The 25060-nt window shown below is 47.5% G+C and overlaps 1 protein-coding gene across 2 annotated transcripts in view; it reads left to right on the top strand.

The window, feature by feature from the left end:
* Window positions 1–25060, top strand: part of ACSS2 (acyl-CoA synthetase short chain family member 2) — a 948517-nt gene that overhangs the window by 378850 nt on the left and 544607 nt on the right. The window lies entirely within an intron of this gene.

Here is a 25060-nt window from a genome sequence, read left to right as displayed (position 1 = left end):
ATATCCCTGTTCATAGAGAGCATGAGGAGCTAGCTTTGTTACAAGAAGTTGCTTACTCAAAATCCAAAGAGCGGACTGATACCCCCTGTCCACCAGCCGGGGCTATTGGACCTGGCCCCCACCAGTTTATGGTCAACCCACGCAAACGAGTGTGTATATGTTGAGTGCTGAACTAGTCAAGATCACATTGAATCATGCCGAACCATTACTGTGTGTGCCCAAGGGTCCTATTTCCCAAAGAGCAGAAGAAGGTATTGACCCCATAGTTGAGTTTCTGCTCTGACAAGGTATCATTGTGCTAACCCGCAGCCCCTGTAATACTCTGATAATGCCTACAAAAAAAAATAGGGAAAGGGGTATATCGTTTATACTTCATGCTCTTATCCAAGTTTGCTACTGCCCTCTCCCACCTTATAATAAATATCAACATCCAAGTATCTAAACATGCTAGTCTCCCTGGGTATCTGTAATACTGGTAAATTCTCTTGCGGGATCCCTATATATCTACCCAGGGGGAACAAGCTTGACTTCATGGGATTCACTGCGATCCAGGAGAGCGACGCAAATCGCTCCATTACTTCCAATATATATTGCAGATTTTCCTCAGGATATCTCAGGTATAGCAGTATATCATCGGCATACAGTGATATAAGATGTGGTCCCCCCTTAGTGTAGATTCCCACAGTTTTGTATTATTGTCTCTGGTATATCACCAGGGGTTCCAATGCGAGGATGTACAGCATCGGGGACCAAGGGCAACCCTGTCTGGTGTCCCTACTGAGCTGCCACTTGTTCGAAATAGTCGCCCCCGTCTTGGCTCTAGCCAGTGGGGAGCTGTACAACAATCCTACCTATTTCAGGTACACTGGCCCTATTCCGTATTCTTTCAAGGCTGCTGTCGGCGAAGGCCATCTGACAGAGTCAAAGGCCTTCACCCCGCCCAGTGAGGCAATTGCTACTTCTTGCATATCCCTTTCTGTTTGTTCTATGACACGGTGGAGCCTCCTCAAATTGTAAGATATGCTTCTATGTGACACGTATCCGGTCTGATCTGGAAGTATGAGTTTGCCTATGACTTGTCTCAATCTGTTTGCCAGCACGGCCGTGAGAATCTTGCTATCTTGATTTAACACAGATAGCGGTCTGTATGTCCTGCAGTCCAATAATGATTGCCTCTCTAAGGGATTCTGGTAAACTTCCTGCCTCCAACGCCTCGTTTAACATGACCAGCATTGGGGGGTACTCCCGTGCTATACATTTTATAAAATTCGCTAGGCACTCCATCCGTTCCCAGGGCCTTGCTGGTAGGTAATTGCTTAACTACTGCTTCCAGTTCCTCCAATATGATCGGGGCATCTAAGTCCTCTCTCTCTCTCTCTTCTGCATTCCGCTTCGGTAAGCCTATATCTTCTAATTTTTCCACAATCTCACTCCATTCCCCCCCTTCTACATCACAGTACAATTGTTGGTAGAATTTGAGGAACCCATCATTCACGCCCTCTTGGGTGTCTAGTATTTGACCATTCTCCGCTTTTATTGCTCTAATAGCTGGTCTGGGCGTTTCTTTTTTGTACAGCCATGCCAGCAACCTCCCTGGCTTGTCCCCACCCGCATGTTGCCTTTCCGTATATTTATTATAGTTTAGGTTGCATAGTCTCTCCCAATGTCCCCCACATTCTTGCTGTAGTTTACTTATGGCTTTGGCGACCCCCGGGGAGCTGTCTCCCTTATTCATGATTGCTTCCAGTCCTTTCTCGGCTTTTTGTAGTTCCCGAATTATGCCATCGTGGATCCCTTTGTATTTTTATATGGCTGAACCCCCCCTTCACCGCCACCTTAAATGCCTTCCACAGAGTGCCCTCCGATTTGACGCTTCCGGTGTTTTTTTTTTTTTTTAAGTATTCTATAATATCCTCCCTCAGGTCCTCTCTGCACACTGTGTCTTTCAATGCCTCAGCTCTGAGCCGCCACATGGGGATCCGCGCTCTGGCGGGCTGGTATTGCCATGTTAAGATCAGTGCTGAATGGTCCGAGAGGACCCTCGCTTTATATTCAGCCTGCAATATCTCCCCGGCCATCTCTGAAGAGACAAACATGTAATCCAGCCATGTGTATAGGTTTTATGGGGGCACATAGTTCGATTAATGCCTATCTTGTGGGTGGCGTAACCTCCATATATCTTGTAGCTGAAGTTCCCCCAGCAAGGTTCTCAGGGTCGTGGCAGCAGGGGTGGGTTTACTTTGTTTCTTATCCGATCTATCCATCCCTGGGTCTAGCATGCAGTCAGTCACTTCCTCATATAACTACACCTCCCAGGTATGGGCTGACTTTGCCATACAGGGTTCTAAAATAAGTCAGTGTCCTGGTTGGGAGCATATGTGTTAATAATACACACCGCCTTATTTTCGATCAATCCCCTTATCGCGACCATCCTCCCGTCTGAGTCCTCTGTGGACTGTATTAACTGGAAAGGTACATGTAGAGCAATCCAGGTAATTACCCCACTGGCATATGCTGAATATGTTGTCCCAATAGTGGTCCCCTTCCACTTTCCCCGTATCACCTCCTGTTTATCCTTTGTGAGGTGGGTTTCCTGTAATAGGGGGTGTCTATCTTCTGCCTCCTCAGGTACATCATTATCTTGTTTCTCTTTAAATAACTGTTGAGCCCCCTAACATTCCAGGTTACTATCTTAAGGTCACCCATCATCAGCTGTACCCTGTCCCACTTCTAACCTCTCTTGTCCTTCATGTCATGCGCAGTAGTGCGTGGGTGAATGCTTGTTCCCCAACAATTTCCTCTGTGAACTCTCCAACTCCCCTCCTGCCCACCTCCCATCCCAACCCCAACTGTTGTCCAGCTCCATCCCCTCCAACTCCCCAACTTCTCACCCCTCGCCCAACCCCTTCCATCCCCAACTGCCCAGCTCCATCCCTGGATCTCAGGCAAACCTGCATCTAGTCCGTGGCCCTGCTGGTGCCGGGACTCTGCAGGGGGATACCCTACTATTGGTACCCCAACAAAACTAACTCCTAGTGGGGTAAAGGCGCATTTCCTCATCGCTTCCTGCATTATGCTAGGTGACTTAGAAGCCCTACCATGCTCGTGTTCCAAATTACTATATATGTGTATCCTGATATCCCTATCCCTATGTGCGAGCAGCTTTCAATGTCCACAGCTCTACACAATCATATTAAGCTCCCCAGGCTCTGGCATCCTTCGTGTCAGTTTATAGTACAATATGGAACAATACCGGGTCACTTATCCTGCTCCTGTCAAGGTTGCTTCTTTGTTCCATCCGGGCACCCCAGCGTGTCTAGCCAATGCGCAGTCTCTTCGGCATCTCAAAGAAAAACGCCTTATTCCTGTGAATGACTTAGTTTAACTGGGTAAATCAACATGTACTTAAAGCCCGATTCTCGCAGCCGCCTCTTGATCACTACATACTGTAGCCGTTGTCTCTGTACCCCCAAGGTGTAGTCTGGGTAGGCCGTAACCCATGGCTGATGCTCTAGTCATCGTCCCGCTTTTGCAGAAGTGTTCCAGGATCTTTTCCCGATCTTTATAATTCAGGATCTTGGCAATGATCACTCTGGGAGTGGCCCCCGGTTGGGGTTTCCTTGCTTGCGCTCTTTCCACCATGAACCCCTGAGTGAGCACTCCTGCACCTATCTCTTGTATCAGCATATTCTCCACATAGTTCATAGGGTCCACACCCTCTTCGCCTTCCGGTAGTCCCACTACCCGTATGTTGTTATGTCGCGCCCTTCCTTCTGCTTCCTCCGCTCGAGTTTCCAGGTTGCGCACCTGCTGTTGCAATATGTGGACCTCTGTAGCATTGGCCATGCTGGTGTCGGTATTGGTCTTTACTTTGCTCTCTAACCCAGATGTGCGCTATGACAATGTTCGTACATCCTGCCGCAGAAGGTTGACATCAATACTGACTGCATCAATTTTGAATTTTAATGAGGTCTTCAATTCCGCCATGGCTACATTTAGCTTTGTCTCCCACGAGGATTTCAGATCCGCTATGGCATCCAGGATCTGTTGGTTGCCTCGCGATGGGGTGGCTGCCCGGTGCGGGATTCCCTCAGTATTCGTGGATGCGTCTGGTGACTGTGCCGGCTTAGTGAAGACGTCCAACGTGGGTTGTTTCCCTTTACTTTTGATGACCTTAGACGCCATCACTGTGCTTATCGTAAAGTCTGTTCATGTTCCTGAAATGTTCTTTGTTTAGCAATGTCCGCTGGCCATCTGTGCCTTTTGCGTATGTTGTATTTTCAGCCCGTGCACAATTGTACCTATCACTCAGCTCGGGTTCTTGAGCTGATGTGTTGCTTGCGTCACTCACTCTCCAACACCGTATTTGGCCTCTGTCACCCAGGATCCGTGTAGTGCTATTGTCTCTATTCCAGGTTTCCCCACCGCCAGTTGCAGTATAGCGTCAGGCTCTAGCTGTTCTGCCACATCTACCACATTCAAGTGGGCTTCACTTAGATTTCCGGGCCCAGTGTATTAGTAGGCGGAGCAGGGCTACACTCAATGGCTAAGTCAATGTCATTGTATGCTCATTCCGTCTTGCAGCGTGCAAATGGATGAGGGGTCTGATTTTGACGGGCTTTGGCCCCCCCCCACGCAGCCCGCTCTGGTGCAGGAGCCTGAGTTGCGGTGTCCCTCTGGGTATCTGGTGCTTCTCCTGTGTACCGTGCTAGGGGGGGTCGACTTGCCTTAGGTGTATGTGTGAGGATCAATACCCCTTCGGGCCAGCCACATTGCTCCTAGTCAGTAAATTCTCCTGACTTTTGGTGGCCCCTGCACTCAGTTGCTCCTTGTCACCAGCAGCTGACTCATGCCGAAAATCCTCTCACGTTCTGTGTCCCCGTTCCGGCATTCGGGGTTCCTGCTCACGGTCCCTCTCGGAGTGCTGCAGCCTTACGTTAGCCATGCCTCCTTAATGTCAACGGCTCCGCTGATCCCTTTTCACGCTGATCCCTTTTCACGCGCTGGGCCTCCGCTCTCATACCACGTAGTTATTAAAACATTACCTGCTCAGTTAAAGCACAGCTGACATTCGATCTGTTATGAGCGTATTCTAATTCTCACGCAGCCTTCCATCCGCCTGTGACTGCCTTCACTCGCGCGCGCGCACACCTTTCTACTTTGTATCCCGGGCTCCCAGGCAGACAATGTTCCACTTCTTTCTGCACGCTCTGCACCGGCGCTCGCTCTCGGCTCCCTCGTCTTCGCCTGAGAAGGGCCTCGGGTTTGATCAGGCACAGCGCCACCAGTCCACCTCCTAGTGCACATTGTCCATTTGTCCCCAGGGTTGCTTCTTTGTTCGCTCCGAATCGGGCATCAGCTGTTTCTCGAGCTGGGCGAGCATTAGGTTGCGGCTCCCATTGTCATTATGGGATGCCGTTATATCCGGCTCACTCGCTGCGCAACTTCAAGACATGATTTGTTTTGTTTCTAGCAGCAGCTTCGGCCTCCTATCCCTATTGGGGTCACCATTTTGGTTTCCTTTGTTCGTGGATCGGACACCAACTGTAGCAGCTTCGTTCTATGCAGACCAGGATTGCAGTCTATCTACCATGCTCCTATGCTGCACAGCAGATATTCACACATCCATATGTCCAATTTAGGGGATCACGGGCATTATTTTGCTTGGCTTCTGGTCGGATCAAGTCAGGATCAGCAGGTGCTTCTCAGGAAGCACGTCTTATTCCATGGCTTGGTAGCCACGCCCCAAGACAAATTACACAGATGCTGCGTTGTGCAATACCTGGGCCATGAGATTTCCACTGGGGAAAGACATATGTCCCACGATTGGATTTCCACAATCTAGAAAGTACCTAAGTCCTGAACCAAGAAGCAGATGAAGGGGTTCATCAGGATGATTACTTATTATAGGAAATGGGTCACCGGGTTTGTATCAATTATGAAGCCCCTCCAGAACCTCAATATTGATTCGACCCCTGAACCCCTGCCAAGGTACCATGAATCTGAAGATGCCTTTGTCACCATTAAGCTAGTGCTCACAACGGTTCCGGCTTTGGGTCTGCCGGATTATAGTAAGCCCTATGTTCTATTTTGCGATGAGCGCAACAGATTTTCTCAAGGTGTGTTGACTCAGTTACACAGTGATAAGCACCCACCCCTATCCTAACACAGTGTAGCTCTGGACCCAGTGGCGGCAGGGCTTCCAGCTTGTCTGTGGGCTGTTGCCGCCACTGCACTGCTGATCGAGAAAACCGACTCGCTAGTCCAAGGGCATCCTGTCACGGTTTCTATTCCTCATGCTGTATTGACATTAGTGTTAAAAGGTCAAAGCCAACATGGGTTCAATTCCCATTTTACGAGGTACGAGAAGCTGCTGATTTCCACTGCAAGTGTGACCTTAAGTTACTGCCCTGTCCTGAACCCTGCTTAGTTGTTACCGACCCTTGAGGACAGAGGCCACCAGACTGCCAATTAGTGGTAGACAAACTATTGTCTCCCTGCCCTGATGTGGTTGATAGCCCCCTGTTGAACCCAGACCTCATCCTGTTCAGGGATGGCTCGTGCACCTGTGTCCCGGAAAAGTGACTTTGCATAGCTGATTACAAATAGTGTCTAATGAATTTATTTGCCGTGACAGCCCTTGAAGCCTACAATATCTCTGACATGTCAGTGAATTCTGTAGCTGTGTCTGTCCCTATATCACAACAGAAAAACTGCTGGTAAAAAGGAAAATTCCAGCAGCAGATAAATTGCTCTACATATGTGACACAGAGGTTAACCTTGCAAATCCCATGAGGACCTTGGGAGAAGCTTTTTCACTCATCAGCGAAATAAAAAACTTCCTAGGATCGTTTGGAGCCCCAGTCAGCATCGACCCCCAGGGAGGGGGCACTGTTGTTCACAACACTGTTGCCATCAAAGAATCTTACTTAATGAAGGCATGGGAATTGTGCCACAACCAATGATCGTGGATGCTCCCCTATGGATGTCCGCAGGGGGGAGACGTAGCCCATGACCCTGGGACTTTTTTCCGCACCACTTGTACTAGGAACATGGCCTCGGCTGCTCCTGTGGTTATTTACCCCAGCCATTGACAGCAGGTTTGCAATCGTAATTAGTCTTCCACCAATAACTGTGCACCCTGTCGGGAGGGGGGGACATAACGTTAGCCAAGATGCCTGTTTTTCTTCACATTGCCTGTTTCTATAGGGTCAACTCTCTACCCACAGGTGTCCCTCAAATGGGCCATCGAAATGTAAAGAAATTGAAGAGCATCGAAAAAGGGGGTTCGTGGAAAAGGGGACACAGACTTCACCATGGGGGGGTACCCAATGATTTCTCGTCAGACAAAGGAACTCTTGCACTCTCATCCCCATGCGTGCAAGTAGCAAACTTTACACCAAATCAGCTTGAAGGGAGAGGCGCAGCGTTTCATAATTGTAAATGCAGCCGTTGGTTGAAATCTCTAATCAAATTAGTTGGAAGGGACATGTGTAAGGAGGGGCCATTGATTGCCCTGATACCAGCCCCAATAATTCAAGTGCCACCCAAGATTGGGGTTGAAGTAAGCAATCATCCTACACCTAAACCAGCGGGAGACAAGACACTCTTAAAGTGGATTTAGAAAACTGTGCCTACAGCAGGTATATTCACATGTTTGTGCCCCCTCTGCTGTCACACCCCTTTGGCCCTAAGTGGGTTCACAGCAAATACCATATCTGGCGAGACAACAAGCAGGTTTGGCCATGCTGTTAGCATGTTTAACTGCTGATCACACTAGGCCCCTGGCAAACTGAGCAGGGGTATGGGGGTCACTTTACCTGCACACGGTCCCTAAACTGGCCCCAAACTACCACAAGTCTAGTGAAGCACTCCTAAAAAAGTTCACTCACTAGATCCGGGTAGTGGGGCTGTCTATGTATCGCACAAGAGCAAATCACGCGCTGCACCAGGATCCATCGCCGCAGAAGCAATGTGTTTGATTATATCAGAGTTGATTTTAGAGACCAGGGCATGGTTGAAAGCTTATTGTACTATAACAAGAGATGCCATTCATTGCCAAACTGCTAAATTGAACTTAGCCAGCAATCCTGTAAAAACATGCTGCAGAGGACTGTGCTCTCGGGAGCAAATACTGTCCCATTGGGGAACAGGCCCCTAGGTAATATTCCTCAGACTAGAACCTTAAGGTTTATGGTCCACTAACACCATGCCGTACCTTTAGTTGTTTCAGTTATGCATCCAGCTATCTATGTGCCGTAATGGAGGTTCATTTAGACCACCCCCAATCCAATGCTGTCTCTTTTTGGGAAAATGTACTTGCAACGCTTTAAATCTGTGTAATTTGATGGTTTGATGGTTTTTATCTGATGTGCAGACCTTTATGGCTCTGCGCCGAAATAATGTAATTCTGTCTGTCTTATTAATTGTGATCTGTGAGCGGTCAGCAATGAGAGGCAGACACAAAATTGTAGGGTTCTCAGCATTAGCCGTATTTATTTAAATTCATTGGGGTTGGAAAAAGACTGATCTCGTCCTAAGCAAAAGGGGATGTCCCTACCTATAAAATCAAAACTAAAGCAAAGTGACCTTGTGTCCAAATTACCTCTATCCCTCACACTAACACACAAAATACGAAAAAGGTGCAATAGAGTTTCTATCTTTACTTTCTCCAAATTGTGCAAGATCTTATATATATATTTCTGGAGCATGTGGATCTGGTAGTCGCCGAGTATTATAAGATTTGTTTTTGAAACTCGAAAACTGAGGTTGACAGGGCGTGTTAGTAATACTATCCCTAGTGTGAAGTGTACTGTACCCACGGTCGTTCATGCATCAAGATCCCTCAGATTGTTTCTTTCCCCCATCGTACTCAGTCGCTGATGCCTTTGATTAGTTGAAAGTTTACTAGTAGACTCTTCTTTTTTTTCCTTATTGTTCGGTTTTGCAGCAGTGCCGACAGACTGCTCGATGGCTTTCGACGAACAACCTTATTGCCGGCGACTTGACTGATCGACGACCAGACGCGGCCTACAGTAGGGAGAGAGGGGGGAGGTTCTTCATACTGACCTCTTTAGAGAATGCATATTCTGCCATTCCTTTTCCCTTTTTCTCGCCAAGCTGCCCTTATGATAAATAATGGACAAAACTCCCTTTAAATGTTGCCCTACCTGCCACCGACAATTCCTGTTGAAGGACACGCAGCGAGTGTTCAATTACTGTCTCCCGAGGGATCACGCCGAAATTTGCAAACTTTTTCAACCTCAAACTCTAAAGGATCGGTGCACCAAAAGCTAGGCCACTCACACAGTGCAGGCCGAGGCCTCCATTGATGTGACAGAAGACTCCAGCGAGGGAAGTATCGGGGTCCTGAGTGACGCTGAAGGCGAGCAGGGTTCGTTGGAACCCCATGTGCGGGCCCCCGACTCCAATAATCACCCTGTCGTCTCTGTGATGGAGAAGACACCTGATGGCCAGAGCATACATAAGCCCAAGAACACTAAACACATACCCCACGGCTGACTTTCGACGGTACTGTCGAGCATCGAAGCCTACACGGTGTCCACGGAAAAAGCCTCCGGTTCTTCTCTGTCCTCTAGGTCATCAAGTACAATTTTGCCTCATGACAGGCCTCCGAAACCATACACCATGGTCGGTTCGGACACTGCACACAAAAAGTCCCTCCTTTCGCATGCCGAACAACAGGCGGCGTAAAGCGGATCGGCACCCCCACCAACAAAACACCAAAAATGCAGGAGTTAATCAAAAAACATGTAATTGCTACGCTGCTTAAAGCAAGGTTGCTGAAAAAGTCGCACATTTCGATGCCTTTGTCCTCGAAAAGCACACAGGCTGTAAATTCCCCCCTGTCCCCTCTGTAGACTCTCTCTCAGGGGCTATGCACCATAACTCCCTCCCTGGCCACCCCTGTCACGTCAGGCTTCCCACCTTCATGTGATTATACTCCTGCACAGTTTAATACAATTTTAAGGAGGATGTCAAGTTGTGGACTTTATAGATAATCACTCAGATCAAATAATATCCCTTGGAGATGCTTCACAGCTAGGGGCCTCAACACACCAGCCCCATGCCAAAAAACCTTGCTTTGAGCCACAGCCTGGCACCTCTGTCCTAGGCACCCCAGCCTCGACCTACCAAGGCCCCCTCTCAGGACTTGTACTATGATGATCCCTCCGGGTCACAAGACCCGGGGTCTCAAGGGGACCTTCATAGTCCAGACCAATTCTGTGATGACGATGACATTTACATAATCCAGTCGCCAGACCACCAGACCCAGCCTGTAGCAGATTGTCCCGTTGATAACCAACTACAATATAATGAACTGCTACTGAAGGCTGCACAACACTTTAACATCGACACTCAAGAGGCACAAGTAAACAAGGACTTTGTGGAAGACATTCTGGGAGACAAAAGGTCTGCCACACAGTTTATTCTGCTCCTGCAGTCGGTACAAACATGCATCTAACCCTCCCTACTAACACCTAGTCTCACAGGGGTGGTTAACCCCAGAATAGAGAAACTATTCAGGCCAGCGCCCACTGACCATCTGTATATTAGGGATCAGCTTAAACCTGATTCACTAGTGGTTACCACTACCTGAAAGAGGGCGGCACTCCCCTGGCGTCGGCCGAGGCTTCGCCACGCAAAGAAAGCAAGAAAATCTATACTTTCGGGAGAAAGGTTGCCTCCTCAGGTTACCAAACCAGAATCGCCAACAACACTACGCTTCTAGCTAGTTACGGCTGCCACAAATGGGATGACCTGGAACGCCAAGTTGAAGCTTTCCCGTAACCCATGAATTCTCAATTGTTGAATACTATTGCAGAGGGCAAGCAGGTATCAAACTGCATCCTCAAAAATAATCTTGATGCAGCAGATAATGCAGGCTGCATCATTGCAGAGGGCACGTTCATCGAGCACCACCCCTGGCACAGACAATCAGGGTTTAAGTTAGAAACTCAGGCCACCCTCCTAAACATGCCGTTGGTGTCACTCACTGGATATTATTCCTGGTGATGCTGCAGAGAACCGACCGGATTTGATTGCAGAGCCCTGGGTTGGCCCTAACCCAGGGCCTCCTCTCTGTTGAGGGAAAGGAACTCTTTTCAGTGATATGCCCCCAGATCGTTCAGAACAGACAGTCAAGTGAGGCTGATCACTTAAAAGAGCGGGAACACACACCGCTATATTCACCAGCTGAAAAGGAATAAAACGGTTTTAGTATTAGATGATAACAACTTGTCAAAAGCTATATGCAAGGAACAAGAAATACCTGAACTAAACAGTTGTCTGTGACTTATCTTCCTCGAAGATAGGCTCACCCTGGGAAGAATGAAGTAATAATAGACTAACTATGTGCTGGGTAAGTATTAGCGAGAGAGTAGTTCAGGCAAAACAATACTAATTATAGTGTACCTTCCTTACCTTGTTGTGAAATGCAGGTAGTCAATTAAGGATCAAGGTCCATAACGACTAGTATAAAATAAAGAAAAGGGAGTGTTAGTAGGGGAACTACCACGACAGCACGCGGAGCGCACTGGAGTCGGGTTGGTGCCCTCCCTGCAGAGCGTTCCAAGTGCACTTATAGGAGGTGGTATCTTGGTAAAGCCAAGGAATAAATCAGTAACTCAGGAATCAAGGAGGGATGTAAAGGTGACCAACACAGAAGCAATGTCTTGAGGAAAATAGATAAGTATTATACTTGCGATATACTTGCGATAGATTTTATTATGTCTATCGTCAGGTTCAACTCCGGCACAATAAGCAGAATACATTGAGCTGTAAAACGGTATCCATGTTCTAGCTGCCCGCGTGTCAATGTAAGACCAGTGCAGAGTAAATCCAAGTTAATCCGAGCAGCGGGTGAAAAGTTCAATACACGAAAGGTATGTCAACAGCAAGGAAGATCCAAATCATATCCGTAGGGCGGGCCAGGGGTCTGTTACACAGAGAGCAAAACCAGGTACAAAACAGAACCAACGGCAGTCCGTGCAGCAGGCTAATGGTCTGGTACACAGGAGAGACAAAATCCAGGAGGAGCCAAGGGAGTCCGTGAGACAAGCAGGGGTTTGTTACACAGGAGTACGAATTCACAGAGAACTGAAGACGGAACTTCAAAAAAAGAAAACAGTGAAGTAACTTCAATAGGAAGCGGGTTTCTGCATATGTCACGGATTAAAGTACTGATCATGGCGAGGCTCCGTGCATTCCATTGGATGGAGAAGGAACACCCAAGGATGATGGGAATTGTAGTTCCGCTATGTTACGGGCGATAGTTGTCAGTGCACACCCCGTTTAGAATACATTTTCCAGCATCTGTAGAACAGGGCAGCAAAACTCTGAACCTTCTGATGCAAAAGAGTGCCAGGTCTAGAAACCTGTTTCCAGGCAGCAGAACGGGTAGGTACAGACGTCCTGCGAGGGACTGGTGCCCCCTGTATCGTAACAGGTGGAGTCTAAGGTACTTTTTTGACTTTACAACACTCTCAAATCTCTTGGCCAGTTAACAAATAGGCCCTATGTACAATGGGGCTCCTCAAACTCTAGATGATTTTGGTGTCGGGGTGCTCAACGTTCCACGGGCTATACTCAGGCCGGACAGTCCTCATCTTGTGGCCAATCGCAAGGACAAACGTCCTCTTCCCATTTTAAAAGCGGAAATAAAAGAGCCAGAGGAATGGGCAGAACCTCACCTGTGAGAGGCTCAACCGCTCCCAAACCGCTATAGGTCCCCTCCCATTGCCACTCCAGTTGGAGGCCGAATTTCACACTTCACCCATGCATGGGAGGGGATAACGTCGGACAAGTGAGTGTTGTCCACCGTGGCAGGTGGGCATTGTATTGAACTGTTAAAAAATCCACCCTACTGCACACCAAGACAGAGGGAAATGTCAACAGAAGAAAAACGCATATTGTTGGAAGAAGTAAAGGCACTGTGAAGGGGCCCCTGAGGGACCCTCGGATGTGGAAACAAGGCACAATCACCACACACGAACTGTTACGCTAGACACGAGGTTGTATTCCCAAAAACTAGGGTTTATTGCAAAACAAATAGTCCCAGTTGGCCAAATGGTCCCACGCCCCGCGACGTGTGTCTAACAGACCTCGGGGGACGCAAGAGAGCGAAAATCGTACATCAGTTACATATATACAAAATGAGCATCTTACAATCAGTAATGACACATTTGACAAATTCGATGTCGCCCCTTATTCATTCCCTTTGAAGTGGAGGCGATGATCGACCATGTTGACGAATATGACACTTTAGATCACCATATTTAGTAACAGTTTGCAATCTCGAATTTACAGACACTAGTCTTTATTTGTGAGAACACAGTGTTTCTAGTTTCATGGACAAGCTGCGCGTAGGGGGACTGGCCCATTCCAGGCCTTACTATCTCCTGGTTTCAATTCACGCTCTAGAGGTCAGCTTGCTCTCCGGGGCCTCACAGTGCTCAGAAGGGGGTCCGTAAAGAACATAATTCAAACCCTTTAATATCAGTTTCGTACATTGCTATTCTTTTAAGGAGACTCACTGGCATCCGTGTACTGATTAAAATGCCTTGCTCCTTGCCTTCAAGGATATGTGCGCGAGGGAACCGGGCATTTAGGTCTGGCTCTCCAGCGTAATGTTTCAACATATCTTTAGTAACCTTGGACCATTGAAGCGGAATAATATCTTCAGCAAAGCAGTTTTACATGAGGCAAAGTAGCAGCGTTAGAGAGAACAGAGAGAGAAAACAAAATGGCGATTCTGGTCATCTTAAAATGGCCGCACTCTAGTTAAGCTAGTAACTATGTAATGACTAATGAGCATATATTCTTAACACTTTAAATGAGGCAGTTGGTCTTCGGCCAACCAATTATCCTGCATTGCCTTCCATTCGAGGGATGTCTTATTTTCTAGACTGATAACTGCTGGAAAAGGACACCATAGAGATTGTCCCAGCAAATCAGGTAAACAAGGTTTATTCAACATACTTCCTTGTGCCAAAGAAAGACCTTTCCATGTGCCCAGTACTAAATCTGAGCCCTGGAACAAATATGTCAAACCCCAACATTTTTGCATGGCCACGCTCCAAGAAGTAATCCCACTCCTAAAACGGGGGGACTACATGGCAACACTGGATATGAAAGATGCATACTTTCATATTTCAGTGCTCCCTTAGCACAGAAAATATCTGCGTTTCAAGATAGCGGGAGGCCACTACCAGCATCGCCTCAGCACCAAGAGTATTCACAAAGGTGCTCGTAGTGGCTGCACACCTGGGCAGAAGGTCCATCTCAGTATACACTTATCTGGACGACTGGCGAATTACCTGGGAATCGCCTCAAATTTGCAAACAAAATACTCAAAAGATATAGATCTTCTTTTTAATCTGTGCTTCTCCATCAACAAAAAGAAATTAAGCCTAGTCCCCAGCCAAATAAAAAAAATGTTTGGGGCTATTCTAAAGACAAAGGAGGAGCTGGCTTTCCCCTCAAACGATAGAGTACAAAACATGATGCTGCAAGTACCTCACTACAAAGCCGTCGCCAGATAACTGTACGCAAAGCAGTGTGCTTGCTCAGGATGATGGCCCAGTACAGGCTCTTCGCTGGTGGTCCTGGGACAACCTGCTAAGAGGAAACCCCTTTTGTGTACCACCGGCACAGGCAATCCTAATTACAGACACCTCATTTGCCGGATTGGGGGGGGGGGTCACTTCTTCACCCCACGGCCAGTGGACACATGCTACTGCCCAAAGACACATCCACTTCCTAGAACTCTTGGCAGTCCTCAAGGCTCTTCTGGCCTTTCAGCAACATTTTACAGGTCAAACAGTGCAGGTCCTCACAGACAGCACCACTGCCATGTTCTACCTAAACAAGCAAGGAGGCACAAACTCTCAAACTCTGTCCAAGCTCTCCCAAAAATATGGAAGTGGGCACTCAAGCGGAACATGTTCCTAACCTCTCAACATGTTCCAGGGGAGCGCAATTCTCTGGCAGACCCTCTAAGCAGATACCCTATACCAGAAGAATACGAGTGGCAACTCGACAGAGATATCCTAGACAGAATATTCTCACAATGGGGTCACCCCCCCATTAGACTTGTTTGCCCAGACTTCGCATCCAGGTTTCCCCAACCAGGGTCCAAGGGGAATGCCCTGTGGATGAACTGGTCAGGGAAATGTGCTTATGTCCCCCCCCCCACCACTCCTGAGCAAAATAGTGCACAAGATTCACCAGTAACAAGTAAGTCTAATCCTGGTAGCTCCTATGTGGGCGAGACAACCTTGGTTTCCACAGCTGCTCAAACTGGCGATGTGCGAACCAATCAAGCTCCCGTGACCATACAACATGCTAACACAACACAAGGGAGCATCTCTCCATCCGCGCCCTCAATCTATGAACTTTGCAGCTTGCCTCCTGAAGTCATAGAATTTGGCCACTTAAATATTCCACAAAGGCTTATGGCTATCCTAAAAGAGGTACGAAAACCCAACACCAGACACTGCTATTTATAAGTAACAGTTGTGAGTACTCACGATTTGATGGGCTCCAAAGTTGAAGAATGAGTGTCCCCGCGAGGTGTACAGAGGACAGAATCTGGGCTCAGTGTACCCAGGGGGCAGCACCCTTGGAAACCCTCGTGCAGAAAAAAACTAAGATGTAGCGGAAAGCAGGTAAGCAAAAGGGAATGAACGAAGAAGAAAGTAAAGAACTAGGACAGGACCCTCGCGGAGCAAGGATGGCAAGCCAGAGGGAAATGAAGGATAGAAGAAGCAATACAAATACAGTGAAGGGAAAAACCGGGAAGGCAAATACGAGGGTAGGGGAAGTACAGAAGTAAAGGCGGAACGGAGAGAAGAGTAGTACAAGAATTGTAGCACGTAAGCCAAAACCAAAATAGGAACAGTGGGAATCGGCGGTCACCATAATGGATGAAAACTAGACCGGTAAATGGTGCCGAGGAGGTTTCCACCTTAGGTAATGTGGATGATGCTTTCTCCAGCTCATCCAGAAAGACCGGGAGGGTTTCCTAACACTAGTTCAATAAGTGGAAGAGATTTGTGATATGGTGCATGTCACAAACACTAAACCCAACACAATGTTCCTCAGCTAACATTCTACATTACATGCTTTACCGACTAGAGTGTAGCCTAGTATTCACCTCCATCAAAGTGCATCTGGCGGCTCTGTCAGCTTACACCACTTCACAAAATAAAGTTTCCTGGTGGAAAGTTCCTGTCATTAAAGCATTCATGGAAGGGGTAAAGAAGCTATACCCCCCTTTCAAACCCTCTCTGGGTTTCAATCTTAATGTTGTTCTCTCCAAGCTCATGGGGCCACCTTTTAGACTATGCACAAGGCCATCCTAAAACATCTGACTTAAAAAACTGCATTCCTATTAACTATCACCTCTATAAGACGAGTCAGAGAGCTACAGGCTTTGTCCGTACAAGACCCTTTCTTCATAACACCCAAGGACAAGGTTGTCGTCAGAAGGCATCCCAGGTTCTCACCTACGTTCATTTCAAAGTTCCATGTTAATCAATCCATAGAACTTCCTACCTTCTTTCAAAATCCATCTAAATCAGCAGAAAGAACCCTGCATACACTTGATGTAGTGAGGGCAGTCTGTGAACAAAACTAAACCTCTAAGGAAAAAAGACCAACTCTTTGTTTCCATAGCACCTGGAAGAGAACGCGATCACATATCAAAGACCTCCATCTACAGATGGATAATCAAGTGCATAGAGCTCTGCTATTCCCTATCCAAGAAAGTTCACCCCCAGGGCTCACTCTACCAGAGCTACCTTAGCTTTCATTGCAAACGTCCCTCTAGACGCCATTTGCAAAGCTGCTACATGGAGTTCCATCCCTACGTTCACACAGCATTATTGCATTGACACACAATCTAAAGCAGATTCACCGGTGGGACACGTGGTCCTTAAACCTCTCTTTGCTGGTGTACCTTCTAACTTCCCACCTCCTTCTCCAGATACTGCTTGCTAATTTATGCAGAGCATGTGATCTAAGCAGATCCACAAGCTGCAGAAGGGATACATTACTCACCGTAATCGTATTTCTGTTGCTTGAATCTAATTAGATTCACATGCGTCCTCCCTTCCACCCCTTCTGGAGTAGAAGGCGCATAGATGTTTTTCTGGGTTATCACTGTTTCTGCTTTATCACATCTGTACTGAGTACAATTCATGCAACCTCATGTCAGAAAGAAACAATCTGAGGGACCACGATGCATGAAGGATCATGGATACAGTACACATCACACTAGGGATAGTATTACTAACACGCCCTGACGACGTCTGTTTTTTGAGTTTCGAAAACAAATCTTGTAATATTCCGTGACTACCACTAGATGTTGGACTATACAAGGCATGTGAATCTAAGCAGATACAAGCACCAGTTTACAGGGAGTAATAAATATATATATATATCTATATATATATATATAGATATATAGCAGGGATCTGTCATCCACGTGGCCAGGACACGACCATTCCTTTCGGATACAGTTCCTTGGGGTGGCCCAGTGCGGGAGGATCACCTTGATGAGGGGTCTTCAGGTAGTGGAAGTGGGACACTGGAGGGAGAGATGCGGTATCCCCTTCCATATTACACCTTTCCCCCTTCTTACCAGGTAGGATACCTATGAATTCCACCCCTCCCCTCTTTCCTGACAAGAACACGTTCTCATGGACAGCTCACCTTCAGCGGCAACAGACTAACACCAGAGCCATATACCTGACGTATACTTGACATGTACCAACACAATGGTCAGGCAAGGTCAGGCAATTACGGATTATTACACACACCTGACTTCCCCACACAGATAAAAGGCGGAGCACAAAAGCACACTCTGAGCGAGGCAAAACACACGAGGAAACAGTAGTTCCAAGATGGCAGTTTAATACAAGGAGAAAGACGGTGAATCCAGAGAGGGACGCAAGGAGGGAAGTACCCTTGACATCAAAAGACTGTTATTTTCATGAGCCTTGGAAAATACGAAACCAAAGACCAGGAACTAAGGCTGATCAAACCTGTACAGTGTGTCGGAGGTACCAGAGGCTCTTCCGCGTTGATAACCAAGACGGGGAGGAGCAATTGCCGCTGTGGTACTGTCCTTGGCTCCTACAACAAAGCGGCAGCAGAAAGGACAGCACAGCCGGTGAGTCGGAGAGACTGATACCAAACCAGCTTGTGTTTTGAACCAAGGTTGCAAGCGGCAACATTGTATGAAGAGATGTTAATTTATGCGGCAGCTGCATAACAAAATACTCATGCTTCACAGTGCCAACCATATTGCTGGCAGCTTTGAGCAACATTAAAAAAAATCCCTCTTCTCTAGACTACTACCATCCACTGACATGTAAACTCTGATTTTTCTACTACCCTGGAAAGATGTGGTAGTGTCGTACATCAGAGCTGTATGTGAAAACATGCGTTTACACTGAAGAATAGTAAATATTACACAGTACCTTCCTGTGCATGCAAACAAACACTCTCCCAATGTCAATCGTAATAATCACATGTGTTTATTCTCAAGCACCTGCTAGTTGCGATGTTACCAAAGAAGTGCAAAGCTTCTGATTTGGTCACATTAAATAAAACGTTATACGTGCCAAAGGTCTGCATGGTCCTTGCAGGCAAAGAGAATGCATTCTATTTTCATTTAATTGGTAGTATTGGCACTAGCTGCAACGTATCAGTGACTTTTTCACTGAGCTTTTCTGGTTGTGCAAGTGAAAAACAAAAGAGGTGATGGCTGGAAGGTTTGGAATGAATCCTAACCTCTGGCATTGCTCTGGGCAATCCTCCAGACCATCGTTCTTCGCCTGCCAGGCCATTACAAAAGGGGAAAGACCATATGGAAACAGGCTTGGTCCCATCCCAAAAAGGCAGTCCAGCCTGAACTGCTTGGTCACATCCCTTCTGCATGAGACCACCAGCATCCCCAAACATGTTTCGGCATTGTTGGGCATCATCATTGAGGAATAGCTTGGGTCTCTAGGCCCAGCAGGCACGGGTCCCACGTCTGGACATACCCGTCCCACTCGGGTTTACTTATGCAAAACAAAAGAGGTGATGGTTGAAAGGTTTGGAATTAATCCTAACCTCTGGCATTGCTCTGGCCAACCCTCCAGACCATCGTTCTTCACCTGCCAAGCCATTACAAAAGTGGAAATACCATATGCAAATCAGGCTTGCTCCCACTGCAAAAGGGTCAGTCCAGCCCGAACAGCTTGGTCACATCCCTTCTGCAAGTTTCGGCCTTGTTGGGTCTCATCAGTGAAGAGTAGTTTGGGTCTCTAGGACTAGCAGGCACGGGATCCACGTCTTGGCATACCCATTCCCCTCTGGGTGACTTACGCAAAACAAAAGAGGTGATGGTTGAAAGGTTTGGAATGAATCCTAACCTCTGGCATTGCTCTGGGTAACCCTCCAGAGACCCTCGTTTTTCACCCGTGGTTATAATTAATTAAAAACCTTCCAGCCATCACCTTTAAGTCACCCCGTGTGGGACGGGTATGCCCAGATGTAGGTCCCGAGCCTGCTGGGCCTAGAGACTCAAGCTACTCCTCACTGATGGCGCCAACAAGGCCGAAACATGTCTGGGGATGCATGTGCTCTCGTGTAGAAGGGATGTGACCTAGCAGTTTGGGCTGACTGCCCCTTTTGGCGTGGGCCCTGCCTGATTTGCATATGGTCTTTCCCCTTCTGTAATGGCTTGGCAGGCTGAAAAACGATCGTCTGGAGGGTTGCCCAGAGCTGTGCCTGTGATTATGATTCATTGAAAACCTTCCAGCCATCACCTTTTTGTTTTGCTTGTGCAAGTGCTGATGTCCCTCCTTCAGCTACCCTGCACAGCTAGCCTCAGAATCGGTGCCAGATTATGTTAACAGTGAATTTGTGCCCTGGCACATGACTTCCTATCAGTGTACCCGGTGCTGGCAAACCAGGAAAAGGCAGAGCTCAGCAAGGTGATTTGTGAGAAAATGACTATAGCCCTAGAGGAGTACGGGAATGAGTAGTGGTTTCTAAATTCTAAACTAGTAAAATAGCAGTGAGCTCAATTATAAAGATGAAGCACAGGCAACATAAATGGTGTACATCCCTCCTTCGCCTCTTTAAAGTAGCGTGGGCTAAGAGCAGGCTGTACTGAAGAGATTGTGAGCCAGCATGGAAGCATCCAAAACAACAATAGTATGGTTAAGTGCCAAAATAAAAGAAATGTCCAATCAATATTCTACACAAATAAGACTTTAATTAAATGAAGATTGCAGTCAAATCATTGAAAACAATAACAAACCTATCCCTGTAATGAGATGCACAGAGAATGCAGGCTTTTAAAGAAAAGATCACTCTGGGTATTGAAGAGCAGGTGTCTGTAGGTAAATATTCTTGTAGAAATGTCAAACAAGCTCACTACTTTGCATTGATGATATAAAATAGGATCTTAATTGTCACTAGGTCCCATAGAGCCAGGCCAGGAAGACCGAACCAGCTATTTATTGTCTTGTTTTCTGTCAGCAGGTTCTTGACTGTGTCAAGCTGGGTTTCTGGGTGCTTTCTGGTGTGTTGAGTCGGGTTCTAGTTGGCAAGCTGGCTTGACTGGATTCAGCACAGCGATGCAGCTCGACAAACTGCAATGGCTTGCTCCTCAAAGAAACTTTGAGCAAACAGGTGATGTCGAGTCAGCATATCTCGAAGGCTCGATGTGGTTTCAATGTGAGGAAACCAGAGATTCAGCTCTAGCTTTGAGTGGGATCGACTGGATCCAAAATGCAGTGCAGTTCAAAAGTTGGCAATGGCTTTTCGCTTGAAGATGCTTTCAACAAGCAGTGATGTTCGGTCCTGCATAGTTCAAAGGTGCCCGAGGTGGCTCACATTTGAGGTAGTGCCAGATATTTGTTAGATCTTTGCAGGGGTCAAAGGCATTCAGAGCGCTCTCACTGGTTTGAGATTGCAGAGAGAGCAAATGGCAGCTTGTTTTGGTTCTGAGGGTGCTGTGGAGCTCTTCATCCAGTCCTTGGGGAAAGGAGAGTCAGTCTTCTGCCCTTTCCAGCAACAGCGTTTGCCTGGGACACTTTCAAGGCTGCCACTTAAGCAGGCAGTCGTGGATACAAGTGTTCAGCTACAGTTGGGCTTTCCCCCAGCAGGTCACTTAAAACATTCCCTTGAAGCAGTTAGGGAGAAAGTCTTTTAGTTATTAAAAAGGGTTATTGCTAGTGATATTAGCTTCCAGGGTCTTGTTTGGTTGTCGTTGGGGAGTGTCAGTGAGGAAATGGGGGGTGTCTGGGAATTCCAAGATGGCTGGCCTCTTTCCAGGTGTGAAGGGCCCCTCCCTACCTAATCAGAGACTCCATTGTGGGACTTCCCCATTGTGTTGCCGAGTGCCCTTTTAAGCTCCCGGCTCTCACCTCACCTACTCCCAGAGAAACTATGTCCTGTTCTCCGGGGAAGGTGACAGCTTCCCAGCAGAAAGAGAATCATGGGCAAGGCCCATCATATGGCTCTGCAGGTCCAGTCAAAACCAAGTGGAAATAATAAAGGTCATCGAATTGGATGTTGCCAATTGTAGCTTTATCTCCTCATTTGCCACTTTATCAAACCAGATTTAGCGTTATATTTATCTTTATCCAAAGCTCTATCACAACACAAATGAGGTTATGCAGGAAAAGGTATTTTGAACATGGGGGCCACTACTTTTAATCTGGTTCCAGCAGGCTATTTAGGAAATCAGCTGTTACTCTGTAGCCACCGTGTTCTCAAATCGCATTGCAGCTGCTGGTATGTCAGTAGGCAGGGCCCAGCAGAGTACATGTGTGAACTATACTCTTCAGGCTGAAGCATTTAGAAAGTGGAGGCCCATCTAGCAGATCCCATTTTCTGAGAGAAACCCACCATTATTTCAAATAGCAAAAATCAAAGAAGCTCGGATTGCACACCCTTGCAGATGGCATTCTTTCAAGGATTCATTAGCCCAGAGGCAACCCGGCCCTCGCCCGCAAAAGTGCGGTGCCACGTGCCTCGTGTAATACCCCTGCTCCCATCCGTGGAACTAAAGAGTCCAGTGTAGGCCTGAACCCCTACTATCGCAGCTGCCTGCCCGGCTGACTCACATGGCATGCACCCAGCACTACCTACCCTGCTGCTGTTGTTTAAAAGTGGGACTGGCAGCATGAATGAGGCAGGATGACAAGAGCAGAACACGAATGTATCCAACGTCAAATCAGTCATGTTCAAAGCATTCAGGAACGTGGATGAGCCGTGTTCAACGGTTTTAAAAATTAAACAATGAACTGGGACTGCAGGAGGGCGGGGGTTGGAGGATAGAGAGGACGCACTGAATTTTACTAAGAGTGAAAAACAATTAAGCAAAGATGGCACGAAAAAGCTCAACGCAGATTCAGTTAATAACAAGGAGCTGAGATATTAATGCTGGCAGGGCTGCTCATTGGGCCGGCTCTCCCCGGGTCTGAGATCCGGCACCAGATGTGTAGGCAGATCTCAGGATCCGGCCAGAGTCAGCCACCCCCAGCCTACCTGCGCTGGAATACTTAAAAAATAAAAACACCTGCGACGGCAGCATTGCCTTTTATCGCTGGCTTTGGCACTTGTGTGTAATACACAAAGGGACTTACTGTCGCCTACTGCTCCTGTTAGCGCGGCAAGAAAGCCGTGATGTGCCCAACGTGTCTGATATGACACCTTAATTGACACACTGGCCCGTCTTCAAACACTTGTGCAAAGGAAGGCGCGTTGAGATAGTAGTGTGTCAGTAATGGCCTGCCAGGTCGCCTCCATTGTTTGCGCACAGATCTGCGCCTCCTAAAGACCCAACAGCTCCCCCGCACAACTCCTACAAATAAACACCACACGGAGATCAAAGCATCCCCGTTATTTCTGCAATTAACTGATCGTAGGGCTCAGCAAATGAGACTTGAGACTACAACGCATACAAAATGCAGCAGACAGACTCCTCAAACTACCCCGAAGAGAACACATCTCACCCGCGCTAAAAATACTGCACTGGCTACCAATAAAACAACGAATAAAATTCAAATCAATGTGCATCACGCACAGAGCAATACACAACCAAGGCGCAGATTTCTGAGAGATAAATTACGCCTACACCAGCCGACAAGAGCGCTCAGATCAAGCGACGACATCCGCCTCGAACCGAAACCCTACAACAGAAGAAAACTCAGACGATCCTCCTTCTCTCACCACGCACCGAAAACCTGGAATAACCTTATAAAGGATATACTGAATACAAGAAACCACCTAGTATTCAGCAAACTGCTCAAATCCTGGCTCTTCTCTACGTAACTAGAAGACCGGCGACATGAACGCCTACACCGCTAAAACAAGGATGAACTAAGTTATCGACTCCGGCCCGTTCCAAGTGACAGAACACGACTGAATCCAAGGAATGCACTCCACGAATACATAAAACATAATGAGAGATTGCGACAAGATGAGGACACTAAAGACTGAACACACAAACAGAGCTAGACGGTAGCACTAGGACGACTCACCCATAGCTTCCCGACCTGTACCACACCCGAAGTTCCAGCTGACTAAGTCACATAGATAGTAAGGAAAGAGGACACCACAACTCCTACTCCAACACCTGAGGAGGGTATAGACAAACCACCCTCACTATACACACACACAGTCCACTAGGAAACAGGGAGTGCGTGCGCTGCGCTTAATGATATAGTTTAAACCGAACTAGATTGTGACAACCAGGATTCCCACCCCACTAGCCCCCCTTCAGGTCTCTAAGTGCCCAACTCTCCCGAAGGTTCATGCGGCCACTTCTCGCCTGGCGGACTGCGCGCGCTTCACCACACCGTACCAACAACAAACTACCCGCGCTTGGACAGCGCCAACAGTGCGTTATCGCGCCCGGTTTGGTGCCAAAACCGAGCGCAGCACACAGTATGTGCCAGGCTGGCACACCGCCTCTCTCTCCCTCATGCTCCCTCCTCCCCCGACTGGCCAAGCCCCCCTCCCCCTCACCCACTTTCTTGCTGGAGCGCCTCGGGACCGGCTCTGTTGGTTGGGGTGCGCGATATGGGCGCCTTTAGCATGAAACATGTAATTGAGAATGCTAGCATGCTGCCACACTTATATGGAATTGTGAAGATTACTAGGTGCAGCACGTGGTTGCTTTGGGGAATGTTGGCGTGTCCCGCACTTGGATGGAGTTCTGGGGGCGTTGACCTGGAACCCTTCCTGGGGGATGTATGGGTGTTGGCAGGTGCCGCACTTGGGCGGAATTGTGAATGTTAGCATGTTAAAATATCATATAACTCACTAACAAAAAAAGAAGAAACTCAACATCTCTGTATACTTATAACACTCAAAAAACTCACACAGCCATCTCTCGCACAGCAACCCGCATGCACTTCACAGCACTGCAACAACACATAAGCCGTACCAACAGCACACGAGCACTGACATCAATCCGATACTCGCACCAAAGCTCAGCACCCGGTGATACCGAGTTGAAGCTGCCAACAGAACACCACTCCCCTCACTATCCTACTCCCTCTTCACCTTACTAACCCACCCCACCTTCTCGTTTTACAGATCCGCCAGAGCGCCTGGGGACCAACTCCTTTGGTGACGGTGCGCGGTACAAATACCTTTAACATTTAACTTGCTTAAGCTTTCAATGTCCAACTCGGATCTTTCTGTTGTGCAAAACAAGGGGTGAGACTTAACGCGCTCTCTGCAGGAAGGAAGGGATACACAGCTAAACCATGTTGTCGGCCCAGAGATTTAAAACGGTTTGAGAAAGAAAGAGAATGGTATGTAATGCACAATGCTCGCTATATGTACAACTGAAGGGAATCAGTTGTACATGTAGCGAGCATTGCGCATTACACACCAGTGCCAAAGCCAGCGGTGAAAGGCAAAGCAGCCGTCGCAGGGGCTTTTCTTTTGTTGTTTTTTTTGTTTTTGTTTTATGTGTTCCAGGATTGCTGGATGCAAAGACTATTCTGTTACACTGCTTTGC

The sequence above is a fragment of the Ambystoma mexicanum genome, chromosome 3p (assembly GCF_040938575.1).
Source record: "Ambystoma mexicanum isolate Mex_15411 chromosome 3p, UKY_AmexF1_1, whole genome shotgun sequence".
Lineage (NCBI taxonomy): Eukaryota > Metazoa > Chordata > Amphibia > Caudata > Ambystomatidae > Ambystoma > Ambystoma mexicanum.
This window is presented reverse-complemented; position numbering and strand designations above follow the sequence as displayed.